The following is a 19,608-nucleotide window of genomic DNA, read 5'->3' as shown; positions in this document are numbered from 1 at the left end:
TTCCATCTTTTGACCTCCAACTTTCCTTCTGGTGACATATATGACTCTGAGCTTCCCCTTTCCACCTCATTCACACACCATTCGGCGCTGTTAGTTATTCTCACATCTTGCTACCAACACCCCTGTTCATTTCCAAACATTTAAGTTCATCCTAATTGAACATTCTGCTCATACTAAGCAAGAGCATCTACATTTCTTCCACAAGGCAGGAGGGAGAGTCAAAGAAGGTAGAGAGGCAAAAGAAAGAGGAAACAAACAAACAAAAAAAATGACAGCTAGGAAGCAGCAAAAGGAAAAATAACCTTAAATCAAAGTAGAATAAAGAATCAGACAATACCACCAATGTCAAGTGTCTAACATGCCTCCCCTATTCCCCCCTTATCTGCATTCACCTTGGTATATCACCTTTGCTACATTAAAGGAAGCATAATACAATGATTCTGTTAGTTACAGTCTCTAGTTTATGCTGATTGCATCCCTCCCCCAGTGCCTCCCCATTTTTAACCCCTTGCAAGGTTGACATTTGCTTGTTCTCCCTCGTAAAAGAACATATTTGTACATTTTATTACAATTGTTGAATACTCTGGATTTCACCAAGTTACACAGTCCCAGTCATTATCTTTCCTCCTTTCTTGTGGTGTCTCACATGCTCCCCATCTTTCTCTCTCAACCGTATTCATAGTTACCTTTGTTCAGTGTACTTACATTGTTGTGCTACCATCTCCCAAAATTGTGTTCCAAACCACGCACTCCTGTCTTCTGTCACCCTGTAGTGCTCCCTTTAGTATTTCCTGTAGGGCAGGTGTCTTCTTCACAAAGTCTCTCACTGTCTGTTTGTCAGAAAATATTTTGAGCTCTCCCTCATATTTGAAGGACAGCTTTGCTGGATACAGGATTCTTGGTTGGTGGTTTTTCTCTTTCAGTATCTTAAATATATCACACCACTTCCTTCTTGCCTCCATGGTTTCTGCTGAGAGATCCGCACATAGTCTTATTAAGCTTCCTTTGTATGTAATGGATTGCTTTTCTCTTGCTGCTTTCAGGATTCTCTCTTTGTCTTTGACATTTGATAATCTGATTATTAAGTGTCTTGGCATAGGCCTATTCATATCTCTTCTGTTTGGAGTACGCTGCGCTTCTTGGATCTGTAATTTTATGTCTTTCATAAGAGATGGGAAATTTTCATTGATTATTTCCTCTATTATTGCTTCTGCCCCCTTTCCCTTCTCTTCTCCTTCTGGGACACCAATGATACGTACATTATTGTACTTTGTTTCATCCTTGAGTTCCCGGAGACGTTGCTCATATTTTTTCATTATTTTCTCCATCTGTTCCTTTGCGTGTAGGCTTTCAGGTGTTTTGTTCTCCAGTTCCTGGGTGTTTTCTTCTGCCTCTTGAGATCTGCTGTTGTATGTTTCCATTGTGTCTTTCATCTCTTGTGTTGTGCCTTTCATTTCCATAGATTCTACTAGTAGGTTTTTTGAACTTTTGATTTCTGCTGTATACATGTCCAGTGCTTCCTTTATAGCCTCTATCTCTTTTGCAATATCTTCTCTAAACTTTTTGAATTGATTTAGCATTAGTTGTTTAAATTCCTGTATCTCAGTTGAAGTGTACGTTTGTTCCTTTGACTGGGCCATAACTTTGTTTTTCTTAGTGTAGGTTGTAATTTTCTGTTGTCTAGGCATGGTTTCCTTGGTTATCCAAATCAGGTTTTCCCAGACCAGAACAGGCTCAGGTCCCAGAGGGAAGAAATATTCAGTATCTGGTTTCCCTGTGGATGTGTCTTAGAAAATTGCTCCACCCTTTGATGCCTCGGGTCACTGTGCTTTTCTGCCCAGCAGGTGACGCCTGTTAGCCTATAATTCTTGACTGGTGTGAGGCGGTATGGCCGTGTAACCCCAAGCTCTGGGGTCTGGTTCTGAATGGAAAGGGCCCCACCCCTTTCCTCCTAGAGAAGACAGACCCCTCAGGTGGAGGTCATTAGCATTTCAATGGTCTTGCTCTCTGCTTGTGCTGTCTCCGCCCTTCCCAGAGTCACAGCCCTGGAAACTTAAAATGACTGGGGATTTCTCCACTGAGCCGAAAAAAAAACAGATAGTCCCCTTCAGACCCAGTCAAGGTGACCCTCCGGCTCTCCCAGGTCAGTCGTCACCCAAAGCCTCTGTCTGTTTTTTGGGGATGCGTACCTGTAGTGAGCAGTTCACACTCGCTACTTAAAACCCCAGTTGGAGTTCAGCTGAGCCGTATTCACTTGCTGGGAGAGAGTTTCTCTGTGGCACCACGCGGCTCCGCAGCTTGGGCTATGGGGGAGGGGGTCTCCCGACCTGGTTCCGCAGGTTTTACTTACAGATTTTATGCTGTGTTCTCGGGCATTCCTCCCAATTCAGGTTGGTGTATGATGAATGGATGGTCTCGTTTGCCCCCCGCAGTTATTCTGGATTATTTACTAGTTGTTTCTGGTTTTTTGTAGTTGTTCCAGGGGGACTACTTAGCTTCCACTCCTCTCTATGCCGCCATCTTGCCCGAGTCCACAATGGAGGCTTATTAGTTCACAAATTTACAGTTCTAAGGCCACGAAAATGTCCCAGTTAAGGCATCAAGAGTAAGATACCTTCTCTGAGGAAAGGCCTCTGGGGATCCTCTGTCACATGGGAAGACACATGGCCGGAGTCTGCTGGTCCTCTCCAAGGTACAGCTTCTGGTTTCTGTGGCTTTCTCCAAATGTCTCTGGGTTTCTGTCTTAGTTTCTCTCTTAGCTTCTCCCGGGGGCAAACTCTGGATTACATCTCTTAGCTTCTCTCCACTATCTTTCTCTGTGAGCTCTCTTAAAAGGCTCTAGTAAAGGATTAAAACCCACCTTGAATGGGTCAGGGTCACATCTCCATGGAAACAATCTAATCAAAAGGTCCAACCCACAATAGGTCTGCCCCACAAGATTGGATTAAAAGAACATGGTCTTTTATGGGGTACATAATAGATTCAAATCAGCACACATTTCCTTTCACAGGATCCTTTAATATCATGTTTGCTCTCTTTTCCCTTTATTTCCTATAATTATTTCAGGTTAGCATATCCGGGCTTATAGTATATGCTGTCTCAAATCCATTAAGTTGATTGCATATACGTTAATCCATCAATCACTTGGTCTATCAATTTGGTGGAAATAGACTCTCAGTTATAGTTTCCCCACTGGAGAAGCTTTCCCAACCCTGCACAGCAGCTCGCCATAGAGCACATGCTCAGAGGAAATTAAAGAACAGTATAGGACAATCAGAGACCTATACATCTCTAATAGTCTCAGGAGGACGCTTGCATCAGGAGTAGAACTATAAGAATGTGATGGATTATATATTTAACATACAGAAAATTATGGATTCTGAATCTGTAGAGCATACAAGGATATCTGGGTTACTGCATGTTTTTTAAAACTACATTTTGAGAAAACCAAGAACAAATTTGCCCACACCAGTTCCTACACACAAAACGAACAGAATGACACATATAACCTGGAGCTAATAAAACTGAGGACAGATACATCTATTTATGACCAGATTGTGACTCTCAGACAGCTGGAGAATGATTTATTGAAACAGTTACTAAACACAGTAGCTCACTTTTCCATGTCAGCATTAAAACAATTGGCAATAACTACTCCCATGGTGAAGCATGAGCTCAGGAAAGTGACAACATCATGTCCCAAATCTAGATTTGTAAAGGGTGTGCAAGTGATGTTGGATAAAATGAATGCCAGCCTGAACATTCATCTCTGTGACAACTAACTCCAGAACTTTCCACTTCTCTTAAATATCTGTACATTTGCAATAAACACTGATTTGAAAGGAGAAAAAGTAGAATATAAAAAATAAGTCTCTTCAGCATTAACTAATATTCAATTCAACAATTTTGGTTAAGAACTTACATTTGCTAGATACCATAATAAGAGGTTCAAGATTGAGAAGATGAGCAAGACATTGATGTATTATGTAGACCTCCCATGGGAAGAATAAGAAAAACAAACAAGAATACCAGAATTGAGGCATTTAAAATTAGCATGTTTCTCATTCTATACCAACTGTGATGCTACTGCCCTTGGCAGGTATCTAAACGGTCACATCTACAATCTTTCTTTCACCTTGAACTCTCCTCTCTCAAAGTTACCATTATTTAAGCACTTGTTAGAACACAGGTATTAAATTCTGACCTTCTCACTTATTTTAGGAAGCAATAGAAAATAAAAGGCTACACACTAACAAGATTTAAAGGGCAAATTTCCCTTGTAACTAGTTCAACTGTACTTGAGGATCCATTACTCCCCAGCATTCTGCTTGTAGGATATGGAAAACACTAAAGCATAGTTAACCAAATCAATCTCAAGAACTAAAATTCAAGCACTGCAAATTAGATTGATCATAATCCCTGAATGATCACACACATTCATTATTTGTCCGTGTGGTTCAGCTAATGGAAAACAATATTCCTGAGGCCAGATGTATTGTGTCATGTAAACGGGACGATTCCTATTTTTGTCTGCACACTGCCTTTTATATATTGAAATTTAGGTTCAGGGTCACCAACAATCCCTGTTTTCCTGGGCCAGTCCCATATTAGCACTGAAAATCCGGGTCTGGTGGACCACCCTTGGTCCTGGGCAACCCAGGAAGAGTGGTCACCCTAAAATCACATTTTACTGCTAATATTTTGGGGTTCTCAATATGTGCTTGCTTTTTTCCACTGGCAAAACAGACATGTATACTGGGCTTGCATTGGTAGATTGATATAGAACAGTGTATTTCTAATGCTGACACAGAGTATTTGGCATAATGAGCATTTTAAAGTGTATGATGGTGTTTAAACTGTCATTACTTGTATAATGTAGCCCTTTTAAAAATTATAATAAAAAATGGTATTTTTTTTTCCAGTTACCTCATAGAGAGGAAGGAGAAGACTGTTGGAAACACAATATTCTGGGTTTTAAGCTTAATCTTTACTTTTTGCTTATTTTATTATCTGGGGGTCTGGAAGGAAGCATAACATTTCCATGATATTGGGACTAGTTTATTCCAGTTTGACAGCTTGAGTCTTGTTTGCCTTTTGCTCTGATGGAAGCCATTATCCTTTTTCCTCAAATATATTTATGCACATACCAGGACAATTTGTAATCCCATACTTCATGTGATGATTTGTCTGATTCGAATCTCTCTCTGTAAACTGTAAGTTCCATCAGGGCAAGGATCCTATTTGTTATGCCCAGCATTTTATTGTCAGTGCTTGGCCCAGTGTCTGGTAGACAGTTGGCACCCGACAGATATGCGTTGAATGAAAGAGTGCCTGAGGAATTGAATAAATGGACAAGCATTTGGAAGTTTTATAAGCACTGAGTCAGAAGTGAAAATAATATAGCAGTTGAGAATTAAAGAAAAATGAATTTAAGTTTTAGAAATGAAAATTAATGCAATAAAGTGATATAATATAAAATTAATGTTATATTATTTTATTATTGCAGTTGTTCATTGGGTGCTTACTATGCACCAAACACTAATTTCTTTTTTTTAAATTTTAATTGTCATAATAAATCTATGAAGCAGGTATTTTTATTCACCACAATTTTACAAATGAGGAAATGAGCCTTTGAGAGGTTAAACAACTTTATTATGGTCTTACTGACAATTGGTAGTGGAACTGAGATGGTAATATCAGTACCACATGCTTTAACAGAACTCTGTACTTCCTCTGTAGTTATTCTTTAGTATCTGTCCTCCCCACCCTATGAGGGCAGAGACTGTATCAGTCTTAACATTTTATTCCCAGAACAAAGCAAATTACCTGGGGTCCAGTAGTAGCTCTACAGTATTTGTCAAATGAATGAATCCATAAGTTAAAGAATCAATGAACCAATGAAACAACGGGACTTAAAATTATGCAGAAAAAATAATACATTACAAACATTCTTTGAGAGTTCCAACACAGATACCTCTCCGCTGGGATGATTGCCTGCATTTGACTTTTAAAGGGGCTCTAAAGTCCTCAGAATGATATGTATATTTGGCCCAGAGCTAGCTGCTCCAAGAGCAGTCAAGTGTCCTACATTGTTGGAAGATGTGCTGAACGGAGAGAAGTGGCTTCTTTAGCAAAATCTAGAATTGACAACTAGAGAGTATGAATGAATACTTAAGAGTAAGGATGATCTTGGCATGAGACGTTATTAAATAAACTGTATTTGTGGTGGGATGCTTTTCTCTACCTTCTTTATTTGTCTTGGAGCTGCCCACAATCAAATAAGTGCAAATAAAGGACTCAGTGCACCAGGTTTAGGTTGCACTGCTCCTACCATTCTGTAACAGCACAGTCCTGGGTGCATGAGGCTTAACTTAAACTGAAGGCAGGCAGAGACTAGCAAATTTATCAGGTGGGAACACAACATAATTAATCAAGTGAAAATTGATGCTATGGTTTTCTCTTACAGACTATCTATAAATAGGCTTGTCTGGAAGAAGAGTAACCAGGAGATAATGGTAGATGGACGGATGGATGGACGGATGGATGGATGGATGGATGGATGGACAGATGGATTCAGTTAATGATAGCCAGCATAGAATGAAGGCATTCACCAAGAAAACACAGAATAAATAGTATAATTTGAAAGTTCTTTACATAGATTTTTAAAGTAGGAGGAGAAAAGATGACTGTTTGAAGTGTAAAAAATTAGAAATTGTAGTTTAATTAAAACAATTGTGTTGTAGAAAGGGGCACAAATTTAGTCAGCATGATGATGATGAATTTGTTTTTAGATGTGTGAAGTTAGCATATGGCAAAAGATCTAAGAGGGACAGCTGGAATTACAATATTGGAATGTTCATGAGAGATTGGGACTACAGACCAATATCTGGGAATCATAAACACAGATGAGTTGCTATAACATCAATGCCATAAACTTAGGTGAATTTTCTGACAGAAGAGTGAGAAGACCAGTGAGCCTTAGGAAAACCCACAGAAAAGGGACAGAAGGATGAAGTATAATTAATGAGGTAGTGAGGGGTGGTCAGAAAGTTTAGTGTTCTGGATTATAGAACTAAAGAGTTTCAAGAAGGGCAGCAGTCAAATTGGTTTAATATAGCAAAGGCATCAAGCAGGATAAGATTAAGAAAAAACATTTGGATTCATCTAGAAGGAAGTCCCTGACATAGAGTACGCTGGCATTATGGAAAGCAGCCTAAAAGCTGGAGATTAAGGGGTGAGCAGTAAGACAGAGGGAGGTGGTAAGCATATGCCCCTTATTTAAGGACTTTGGATATAAAAGGAAGGAAAGAAATATAATAGCAGGAAATGTCAAGAGCAGGAGGTTAACAAAATAAAAGGACACTGATATAATGAAGTAGAATTTAATCTTCCTGAATTCTAAGCTACTCCCTTAGTAAATTAGTAGCTTTGGGAGGCTCATTCCCCATGTGAGGGCACGAGAGTCTTGTTTCTTGCATTATAGTGACAGTGCCTGACAAAGCATGGAGGCTACTATTCATAGCTTTCGGGAAAGTACTTCCTCTCACATTGGAAAGACTCCTAGGAAATAAAGACATGATTATAAGGAACAGAAGCAGCAGTGTCTGCTTTTCTATAAGGAAGATATATTCAAAAATAACTGCTAAATCCCTTAGCAAAAGTTCATCTGCCCATTATCAGGTTTTAAGCCACCAGGCCCTCTTTATGTCTCAGTTTCTTCATTTGCAAAATAAGGAGGCTGAGGTTGACGATCTATAAGGAAACTTTTAGGTTTCAAAATCTATCTTCTCTGATAACTTTCCTTCTCATATGCTATCACTTGCCAAGAAAGGAAGGGTAACCACAATAAAAAACGCAATGATGTAATTAAGAACAAACAGGAAGCTTCTCTCTTCTTTTTCTGTCTCCATTTTCCTGCATTTTTTCCTCTTCAATTGGAAATGCAGTTTAAAAACATCTTGCATTATGGAGCTTGTGACTGCTAAAAGGTATGAAAATTTCTACAAAGGAATCATTTCCCTTTCATGTATTTTACCTAGCATATCGCTCCTAGGATCTTTGAAAATGGTATTTGAATTAGCAATATTATCAGAAAAGTAGTAATAACAAAACTTACCATCACAATGTTAAATCTTTTGACCTAATTACATTTTGAAAACAGACTTTCAATAAAATGGATTTTCTTATCTGTAGATTTCTGACTTTCAGATTTACTGGGAAGAGTGTGAGAATTCTACTATCCTCCATAGCCCCATATTGTGCGAACTTTTAATAATGTGTATTTTAAATGCTGGAGCCTAAAGCATAGAATGTTTTAATTCATTTTTTGAGGGCCTATTACTGTGAGAGTTTGAAGATATCAAAATGAAGACAGGGTAATTACCTATAGGAGATAAGTGTCTAATGAGGGAGAGGAATGACCATTCTCATAATAATTTTTTTCCAGTTGCTAACTTACAGCTTAAAGATGTTCTGTCATCCTCATTCACATTTGATCCTGATAATGGGTCTGTAAAATAAGTGTGCTTCTTAGTTTCCATTTTTGCAGATGATAAAACTGAGTAAAAGAACAAACAGAGGAAGCTTAATGAAATCAAATTAGTGAATGATGGACAAAAACCTGAATATCCCCATTCAAAATCACAAGCACTTCCTACTGTATACAGAGGCAGCAGAATGCAAGAAACGCTTGGAAACTTACAGTTATGTATACTGGGAGTGAGGTTGGTGGGGAGAATGTTATAGGGGAGAAAGGCTTGAGAGAAATTAGGAGCCAGTTAGTAGAGGAATTTAAATCTCAAACATAAGATGTTATTATTTATATATTAGGAGCTTATTGAAGGATCCTGAAGGGTGTGGGAGAAGACAAGGTAAAATATATGTTTTAAGAAAAGAGTCCTGATGGCAGTAGGTAGACTGGTGAGAGGAGTAAGAGAATGGAAGCCAGGACTTGGCTCTTACTACTTGATCAGGGTGGGAGAGAGTACGAGCAATCACCAGCCCAGAGGCAGGAGGATTGGAAAGGAGTGGTTTCCCCAACAGGAAGCATGCCTACTTTGGGATTTATAGGGGTAACCTCAGGCCTAGATTTAGGCCACATGTCATAAATGCATCTCCCCATTCTCAAAAGGAAATATTTAATCATTCAAAAAAAATTAAGTGTACAATGCAGGGTACTTAAAGATCGCATCCTGTTACTAGAATCTTCCTGGTGATTTCTCAGTAATTAATTTGTTTAGCAAACTTTTATAGATTGCATTCCTATTTTTTTCTTCCTGACAATCTTACCAAGCACTCTCCATACCAGGTTAGGAAATCAATTCAGCTTGTTGGTTTGATTTTTTAAAATTTCAATCTCATCACAGTTTACTGGTTTGCCTAAAGCAGAAATGATTCTTTGGAGTCTACATCCATTTCCTGTTCTCTAGCAGTATCAGCATAATTATTCCAAATACCATTTAGCTCAATTATAGGGTTTGTAATAATGATGTACATTGCACTAGGCATCATAACCCACTTGTGTCTTCCACAGGATAATATGCATCTTACTAGACTGTGACCCACAAAATAAATTTACATTTCCTTAAATACCTGAATTAGAATTGCTTAAGCCCCCATTGGTTGAATACAGGAAATTAGCTCCCCCTCAACACCCCTGTCCCAAGTATCCTCCCAGATATTTCTCCTGACTCCTGAGGTGTATTTAGTGTACCAAGGAGCAGATCCTTCAGCTTCCCCCACCCTGGCCTCTTGACAGTGAAATTGCTGCATCACTGGACACAGCGGTCTTCAGGTGATGACCAGCACTGCAGCCATCACTCTGTTTTTCATCGCGCCCCCTGCTGCCTCTTTGTCAAAATCACCAGATAGGCCCCCTTCTGATTCTCTACATCTGAGAAGGACTGGACTGTAACACTGAACATGAAGCATCAAAGCAATTGGAGAGAAAACAGTACCATTTACAACTGTTGCTTCTGAACATAGCCAAGCCCAGAGATCCACCAGGTCTGGGTGCCCCCAAATGTGCAGATTGCCCTGGCTTCTCAGGAAGGGATGAGTTTCACTAGTGATGGGGCAAATCCAAACTGCTAGATGCTCAGAATGGGAACAGGGGCAGAAGGTATGCTCCTCTCTCAAGAAATTTGGCTTTTGCTCTGTGATTGACAGAGTATCAGAGGGCATATTATTTGCTGCTGTGTGCCAAAGCCTGTCTCTGTCAGTTTTCTCTCAGTAGCTTCAAAAGCATTTGTCAGTGAAAACTCCAGGCCAAAGTATAAAAACTACAGCAAATATCCCTCAAACTGAAAGGGAATTGAGGGGGAGGTTTTTTCCTTTCTTGGCTTTAGATAATGTAGCTTAGGAGAGTTACATCAGTAGGTATCATATTTTTTTGGTTTGTTTCCTTTCTTGGGGGGATAGGAGGCAGTTTGTTTTCTATTGCTGCTGTGTGAAATTTCTATAAACTTAATGCCTTAAAAATACAAATTTATTATCTTATAGTTCTATAGGGTAGAAGTCTAACATGGATTTCACTGAGCTAAGATCAGCAGGGCTGATTCCTATTCAGAGACTCAAGGAAAGAATGCATTTCCTTTCCTTTTCCAGCTTCTAGAGGCTACCCTCATTCTTTGGCTCATAGGCCCCTTCCTCCTTCTTCAAAGCCAGAAATTGCAGGATAAGTCCTTTTCATGTCACATCTCTCTGACTCTTCTTCCAACTTCACAGCTCCCTCTCTGACCACAGTTGAGAAAGGTTCTCTACTTTTAAGGACTCATTTAATGAGACTGGGTCACCTGGATAATCTCCCTATTTTTAAGGTCAACTGATTTAGCAAACTCAATATCATCTGCAAACTGAGTTCCCTTTTGCTTATATAACATATTCACATGTTACAGGAATTAGGAAATGGGTATTTTTATGAGGCCATCACAGGCATACCTTAGACATATTGTGGGTGCAGTTCCAGGCCACCACAAAAAAAGCAAATATTTCAATAAAGAGAGTCATACGAATTTTTTCATTTTCCAGGGCATATAAAGTTATGTTTACAATATACTGTTGTCTAGTAAAGTGCAATATCATTATTTCTTAAAAAAACAATATACATTTCTTAATTAAAAAACACCTTGTTGCTAAAAAATGCTAACCATCATCTGAGCCCTCAGTGAGCAGCAATCTTTTTGCTGGGAAGGTGGGAGAGAGATGGGAGACGGCCAGTTGGTGGAGCAGTCAGAACACACATAGCATTTACCAAGTTCACCATCTTATATGGGTATGGTTCGTGGTGCCCCCAAACAATTACAATAGTAACATCAAAGATCACTGAATCACAAATCACCACTACAGAGATAATAATAATGAAAAAGTTTGAAATACTGCGAGAATTAACAAAATGTGGCACAAAGCCGTAAAGCAAGCACATGCTGTGGGAAAACGGCGCCAATACACTCGCTTGACGCAAGGTTGCCACAAACCTTCAATTTGTAAAAATGCAACATCTGCAAAGCACAATAAATTACACCTGTATTCTGCCTACCACAGTTGACTAGAGACAAAGGGCTAAGAATCTGGAAGACACAAATGTTGTGAAAAACTGAATTTTAAAAAATTAAAGTTTCTTGGACCATAAATCAAAAGGAAAGTTGATGAATGTTAAAGTAAAGAGGGGAGGGCAAAAAAAAATTCCCCAAAATGAGAATGTGATTATTTGTTTTCATTTTGTTTAGCATATGGGATTTGAAAATGATCATCACATTGCTGGAAGAAATAATGTGTATTAATTGTCCACAGTTTGCTGGTGCTTTTGACTATTTGATGGGGCACCCCAGACTTGCTTGTTCCTGTTTCAGTGCCTGCATGCTGAAAGAAAGCTCTCACGGGTGACTGAAAACTGGCTTTGGCAACTTGTGGACGACGTCACCAGCAATATTTTCTCTTAGATGTGGACAGACTTTTCCCCAGCATTAAGCGAGATGAAATGACTCCCTGAAGTGAGCTGCCTCAGCCATTTAGGTCGAAGATCTTTCTAGCAGAGCTTAGGCTATGGGATTTGGCTTTGGTGGACCAGTGCCATGGGCCATTGGGTGGGTGGCTCCAAAACATGATGGCAGTCGTGTCTGAGGAATGGGTGGCAGTCAAGTCCCTCTGGTGGATAACTGGAGTTGTGAGGGGTGAAGTTGTCCCTTAGGACTGGGCCTTGGCATAGTGGCCACAGCTGGGTCCTCTGCTCTGCCTGCTGCCTTGGGTGCTAGACCTGAACATTCATTCAGAAGTTTGCCGTTAAGGGGATTCCACCACATCATGCTCGACAAGCCTACGCTCAAAATGTTACAGTCATGAGTATATAGGCTCAGATCCATCAGAACCGAAGCAAGCCTTGTCCTGCAGAAGGGTCCTAGGGACCCCCTTAGCTGCAGATCGTTAACCACTTAGTTGCTGGATTGTTAGGAAGTCTACTGTTTCCATGAAAAGAAATGGGTCATATTAATCAGGGTGGCCACTATATATCAACCAACACAGAAATATTTTTATATTTTAATAAGTGATATGGGCAAATCAGCTGCATAGCACCCTGATTTTGGCTCAACCAAAGCAGTGGGGCAGTTTTTCATTTCAATTCTCAAAACTCAAAGGCTACTTTTGTACTTCTCTCTCTGGGAAAATAGAGGTTTCTCATCCTATAGATAACCTTCTAAAGGATGTTATCCTTGGTGATTCTAAAAGAATTTTCTGTTCTTATGCTGTGAAGAGCTAGCATTTCTCTCACTACAGAGAAAAAATATACATGTAGATTTTGTCAGGATAAGTCTTTCACATACTTTCCTTTATATCATGCTCATGACAGTATTTCAGGAGAAGTATACCGGACTCATAATGTTTTTACAAATTGATTCCAAACCTTTCAAAATCTCCTAAAGTCTAGGGCCCAAAGGAATGGCATGGAGTAAAAGTTACACCTAATTTGCCAAAACTATTTAAATTTCTATGCCCATCACTAGCAGGCTGTTGAAACAAGTGATTTAAAAAATGGCGGGAATGGGAAGGTTTAGCAGAGGAAACGAGTATATAAGATTTTGTGGGTATAAGCATAATATTTGCATTTGCACAAAACCATTTACACCTACATCCTCTTTCTAATGATATATAATCATAGCCAAGTCTGGGTATATCAGTCATTAAGATTGAAATGTCTAGACTAGACCAATATTCTCAAGGTTTTTGGCTGAATGACTCATTTGGGTATGAAACCACATACACACAAAACAATCACACTTTGGAGTCCCAAGGTGACACAGTCTGGCATTTCTCGACATTTGCAATCTTATAAGTGAATAACCACAAAATGGCAAGTTCCTATACATGGTAATCTGATAAGATAGCAAAGGAAGATGCACAGAAATTAAAATGAATTCATGTCTCGTTCAAACACCCATTCTCACCGAAATGACTGGTATTTGCAGTTAAAACAGTGCCCACAACTTTTTTAAATGATGGAGTCACCTAGGTGAATTTTAGGTCCACTTACTCTGAAGCTTTTGGTGTATAACCTCAAATTTATATTTTTGTCTTTGCTAAAAATATATCTGTATTTCACATGTTTAAAAACAACTGAATAGAGCCACCAACTCTACTAAAAGGAGTTAAGAGAAAAAATGAGCCCTATAAACATCCATAGGGTTTGTTAAACAATAAAAAATTCAGTAGGTAAACAGAATCAAGCACCATCAGAAAAACAAAGGGCATCCTCTTTAAGTTTGCAGCTAACACCAAGCAGCAGTTATAAAAACTATGCCTCAGAAATCAAACAAACTGGTTTTCTCTTGGGGGAAATTGCAAAGAGCATAGAAGTAAAATTAAGATATTTTTCCTGTTTAAAAAAGGTTGATCATGGAGTCTTTGTGAAAAGGAGATTGGAGTCAAAGAGGAAGAGGAAGAGGGAAAGTCATGCCCTTTCAACCTCAAGTGTTTACTGGAAGGGAAAGGAAGGGGCAGGTAGAGAAACCAGAGAGACACTTAAGTCCAGGCTGAAGTCCTAGTGGGAAAAGGTGTGTAACATGGGATGAGGTGCCCTTAAGGCTCTCATGGTAACCTAGGGTGGGCAGAGCAGATAACCTTGGAGATGATGAGCAATTAGGCATAAAGAAGACCTGAGTTTTGTTTCTTCATATGATGTGCTTTCTGTGAGTCACGGATAGGTCCTAGAAGCATCTGTGTGGGAGCCCTGGGCCCAGGGCCTTCCCCAAGTGCCTTGAAGAATGTGCACACAGCAACTTGTCTGACATAGGACAGTTAGGGTTTGACCTACTCTCCTTGTCAAATCAGGACTCCGGCACTAAATGTTATCTATAGCTTGCCTCCCTCCTGAAACCACCTCCTCCCGGAAACTCCCTGAGATACTGTTCTATAATCCTCCCCTCCTCCCTGTTGACTCCCATTTGAATGTCTTTGCCCTAACCCTTATAAACTACTCCCTGGCATCCCCAGGTTTTGCGAAGTATCTTCACGTTGAGCTCTGAACCTGCCACCATTCAGAGCAGCTTCTGAATCCAGGCAATGTGACTGACTTCCATTTCCTTGTAAGTAAGCCCCAAATAAAAAGTTCATGCCTTGGAACAGGCCTGGCATCTTCTTTGGCCTCTCGGCAGCAAAGGCCCACTTGTGCCGTGACAGCCTGTGTGCCCTGAAGGGGAAAGTTAGTGGAGTCAGGCTGGGGGCTATTCCAGCAAGGTCTGAAGTCAGAGCCCAGTGGCTGTGTGGCCAAATAACTGTGAGACTTAAGGTCGGGCTGAGTCAGCAGGAAGGTGACTGCGTCCTGACCAAGTCTAAATCAACCGGACCCTGAGTTCCACCATCTCAGGCTTCCACAGAGGATGGCTGAATACTGCTCAGATGCCCCAGATGCCCTTCCATTGCCACTTGGCCCCGTAGCTGACCAAGCCAGCCCCTCCACAACAGAGGCCAGTGAGGATCCTGAGGAGACACCTTCCCATCACCTCTACCGTGTTAAATCACACACTCCAAAATGACACAGACCCACTAGGGAAAAGGATGAAAAAGAGGCACTCAAAGATACTGCTCATTTTAACAGAGACAAAGATTATAGTGGATTAGGTTTTGGGTAGACAGACAATTTTAGGTTGTCATTTTCCCTTTATCCCCCTCTCTACCCATTAGATGCGAATTGTGTGGATGATCTGATAGTTGCAGAGAAATTAAGGGGCTACAAGGCTACATTTTTTTTCCTACACCCTAGTGAAGATATGAGTCCATTTGCAACTTGTATTTGTCATTGTTCATTTCTTTGAAACTTTCTAATCTTTTCCTGGAGATACTAATTATCTTTGTCTACTTCCTAAATAAGATTCTCTGCTTTGAATTCCATGATACTGGCCCCCTTTGTATTTTTTCCCCATCTATTCAGGCTATCTTGTTTCACTTCTCTGTAATCTTAACTCTAGCCATTTCTCAAGGCTCAATTTTTGGTACTACATATTGATTTAATTGTAATAGATTGGAAATATTTGCTGGTTATTGTGTAGCAGGTCTCATGTTTTGTTTCAAGGGAAATAATTCACTGTATAACATGGAGGAATTCTTTTTATAAATAATTATGCTATAACTGGCTTATTACACTGCATATAATTTTGCACTGGATAATTGTTTTGCCACTGTCCTTGAGTGATTTCATGTGTGTATGTTTGAGCTATATTGTCTGTATCTGTTTTCTAAGAACAGTGACTGACATTAACAAAGATATTGATCAATGTCTTACATACAGCAGGTAATTTATTAGAAAATTAGACTGCCTTGGTTATTATAAGCAGAACAAGGATACTTACTAGAGAAGTCAGAAGATGTTTTTGTTTTCAAATACAAAACAAATGACCAGAAGCTAATCTCAAAGTAAAACAATATGAAATACATGTTTCTTAGGAAAGATACTGGACAAATAAAGAAATATTTGTCTAACCACTCAGCTTTTATGTGACTTGACAAAGTAGCCAGATCCAATTTTAAGTTTCCATGTCCAAATGGGTGGAGCATTTGAGAAAAAGAATTGCAATGAAATAATGCTTTGCAAAACCCAAGGATCAAAAAGTATATTTAAATGAATTCATATCAATGAATTTCAATGTAACCAGCACTGACTGGACATGTACTGTAAGATGGGTCTGTGCAAAGAAGAAGAAAGCATAACCCTTTCTATGGGGTTAGCAGGGGGAACACATTTACAGCCAGGCAGAATCAAAGTACTCTAATGGAGGTACAGAAAGAGGGAAACTGTTATTTTTAGGTAACAAAGAAGGCATCAAAAAGAAAATGGCAAATGAGTCAGCCCTTGAAAGTTGGGCAGACCTGGGGAAATAAGCCTATATGCAAAGGCATTTCCAGAAAGCTTATTTCCTGCTTCTATGCCTTCATGAATAATTAACTGTAGTATCAAATTAATCCTTTTACTGTAATACAAATGTATCAACATTGTTTACCAACACATGTAATTTTTGAGGTTCAAATACAATCCCAGTGGAAAGTTAAAGAAAATTTCTACCACTATAGCAGTTAAAAAAAGATGACAATTATATGAATGACCATACATTCACAAAATTAAAGCTCATTACTATTTTGTTTACCCCAATACTAATTCACCCATGCTAGAAAAAGTACAAATTTTATTTGTTAGAAACTGTCTAAAGTAGTATGTATTTTTAGGACTCCATAACTTCACATTGTTTCAAACAATTCAATAAAAATGCAATTTTTAATTTTTAATAACTTTCTTAGATAGTATCTCCATGCAGCCTACAGCTTAGGTTACTTGATGTCCATTAAAAATTCTTATCTAGCTGAATGGAGCTAAGTTGTCCCATGAAGATGCAATGAATAAACATTCCCACTGCTGTGTGAAAACACTAATGAAAATTTTTTCATTGTTCTATAGACTTTTAGTCTTCATGGCTGCATTTACAGCTGCTCTAATCAGCAGGAACACACTACCTCTGTGATAAGGGTCAGCTCACATGAGAAAGCCAGTGTACATCAAGATGGTAAGATATTCCATTTATTGGAGCCTCCTTTCTGAGCAAAACAGATCAGTACATCCTAACCTTATATCTTTGCCCGTGTGAAAAGACACTCAAAGGAAATATCCTATGAATTTGGATATTTAAAATCATAGCTTGAAAAGAAATAAAAGCAGACCTAAACAATAGAAGGACATACTGTGTTCGTGGATTGGAAGACTAAATATTACGATGTCAATCCTACCCAAAATAATTTATAGATTCAACTCAATCCCAATCAAAATTCCAACAACCTTCTCTGCAAAAATGGGAAGACCGATCATCAAATTTATAAAGAAGGGTAAAAGACCCAGAATCTTAAAAACAAAGAAGGAAATTGGAAGACTCAGACTTCCCTATCTTAAAACTTATTACAAAGCCATAGTAATCAAAACAGCATGGTACTAGCACAAGGAGAGACATATAGACCAATGGAATTGAACTGAGAGCTCAGAAATCAACCATCATATTTATGGTCAACTGATTTTTGACAAGGGGGCAAAGACCACTCAATTAGGAAAGAATAGTCTCTTCAACAAACGGTGCTGGGAAAACTGCATCTCCATTTGCAAAAAACAGAAGGAGGAGGACCCCTACCTCACATTTTATACAAATTGGATCATAGACCTAAATAGAATATCCAGAACTATCAAACTCCTAGAAGAAAACATAGAGAAGCATCTCTAGGACATTGTGTTAGTCAATGGTTTCCTAGGCTTTATACACAAAGCACAATCAACAAAAGAAAAAAAAACAGATAAATGGGACCTCATCAAAATTAAAAACTTCTGTGCCTCAGAAGACTTTATCATGAAAGTAAAATGACAACCTTCACAAAGGGAGAAAATATTTGGTAATCACATATCCAATAAAGGTTTAACGTCCAGAATATATAAGGAAATCTTTAATTTAACAACAAAAAGAAAGCAATCTGTTTTGGTTTGCTAAAGCTGCCAGAATGCAATTACCAGAAATGGATTGGCTTTTACAATTGGGATTTATTAGTGTACAAGTTTACAGTTCTGAGGCTGTGAAAAATGTCCAAATCATGGCATCAACATGGCTCTGAAGCCTGGCTCCTGGTGAGTTTGGGTTCCTCTGTCACATGGGAAGGTACGTGGTAGTTTCTGCTTGTCCTTCTCTCCCAGCTTTTGTTGCTTTCAGCTTCTGGCTGCTCCATCTCTCAGCTTCTCTGGGTGCTGCTCTGAATTTCATCTCTTAGCCTCTCTGGAACATTATCCGCTTATAAAGGACTCCAGTAAGAGGATTTAAGACCCACCCTGGGGCACTCCTCAACTGAAATAACCCATCAAAGGGTTCTACACACTAAATAGGTCTACACCCACAGGAATGGATTAGCTTATCTTTTCTGAACATGATCTTTTCTGGGGTACATACAACTTCAAACTACCACAAAATCCAATTTAAAAATGGGCAAAAGACTTGAATAAACATCTCTCCAAAGAAGATGTACAAATTACCAGAAAGCACATGAAAAGATGCTCAACATCATTAGACGTCAGGGAAATGCAAATCAAAATCACAATGAAATACCATTTCACACCCATTAGAATGGCTGCTATTAAAAAAATGGAAAATAACAAGTGTTGGAGAGGATGCAGAGGAGTAGAAGCACTGATTCATTGCTGGTGGCAACATAAAATGGTGCAGCTGCAATAGAAGACAGATTGGTGATTCCTCAGAAAGCTAAGGACAGAACTACCACATGACCTGGCAATCCCACTACTCAGTATGTACCGAAAAGAATTGAAAGCAGAAACTTGAACAGATATTTGCACACCCATGGTCATAACAGCATTATTCAAAACTGCCAAAAGATAGAAGCAACCCAAGTATCTATCACCTGAGGAATGGATAAATACAATGTGGTATATCAATGCAATGAAATATTATTCAGCCTAAAAGGAATGAAGTCCTGATACATGTGACAATATGGTTGAACTCTGAAGACATCCTTGTGCCAGTTTGAATGTATTATGTCCCCCAAAACACCATTATCTTTGATGTAATCTTGTGTGGGCAGACATATCAGTGTTGATCAGATTGTAATTCTTTGAGTGTTTCCGTGGAGATGTGCCCCACCCAACTGTGGGTGATGACTCTGATTGGATAATTTCCATGGAGTTACCCCACCCATTCAGGGTGGGTCTAAATTAAATCACTGGAGCCATATAAATGAGCTGACAAACAGAAAGAACTCAGTGTAGCTGTGAGTGACACTTGGAAGAACGCACAGCAGCTAAGAGAGTAGCTACAGATGAGAGACAGTTTGAAGATGGCCGTTGAAAGCAGACTCTTAATTCAGAGAAGCTAAGAGAGGACAAACACCCCAAGAGCAACTAACAGTGACATTTTTGAGGAACTGCAGCCTAGAGAGGAACGTTCTGGGAGAAAGCCATTTTGAAACCAGAACTTTGGAGCAGACACCAGCCACGTGCCTTCCCAGCTGATAGAGGTTTTCTGGACACCATTGGACATCCTCCAGTGAAGGTACCCGATTGTTGATGCCTTACCTTGGACACTTTAT

The sequence above is a fragment of the Choloepus didactylus genome, chromosome 5, assembly GCF_015220235.1.
Source record: "Choloepus didactylus isolate mChoDid1 chromosome 5, mChoDid1.pri, whole genome shotgun sequence".
NCBI classification, from domain to species: domain Eukaryota; kingdom Metazoa; phylum Chordata; class Mammalia; order Pilosa; family Megalonychidae; genus Choloepus; species Choloepus didactylus.
This window is presented reverse-complemented; position numbering follows the sequence as displayed.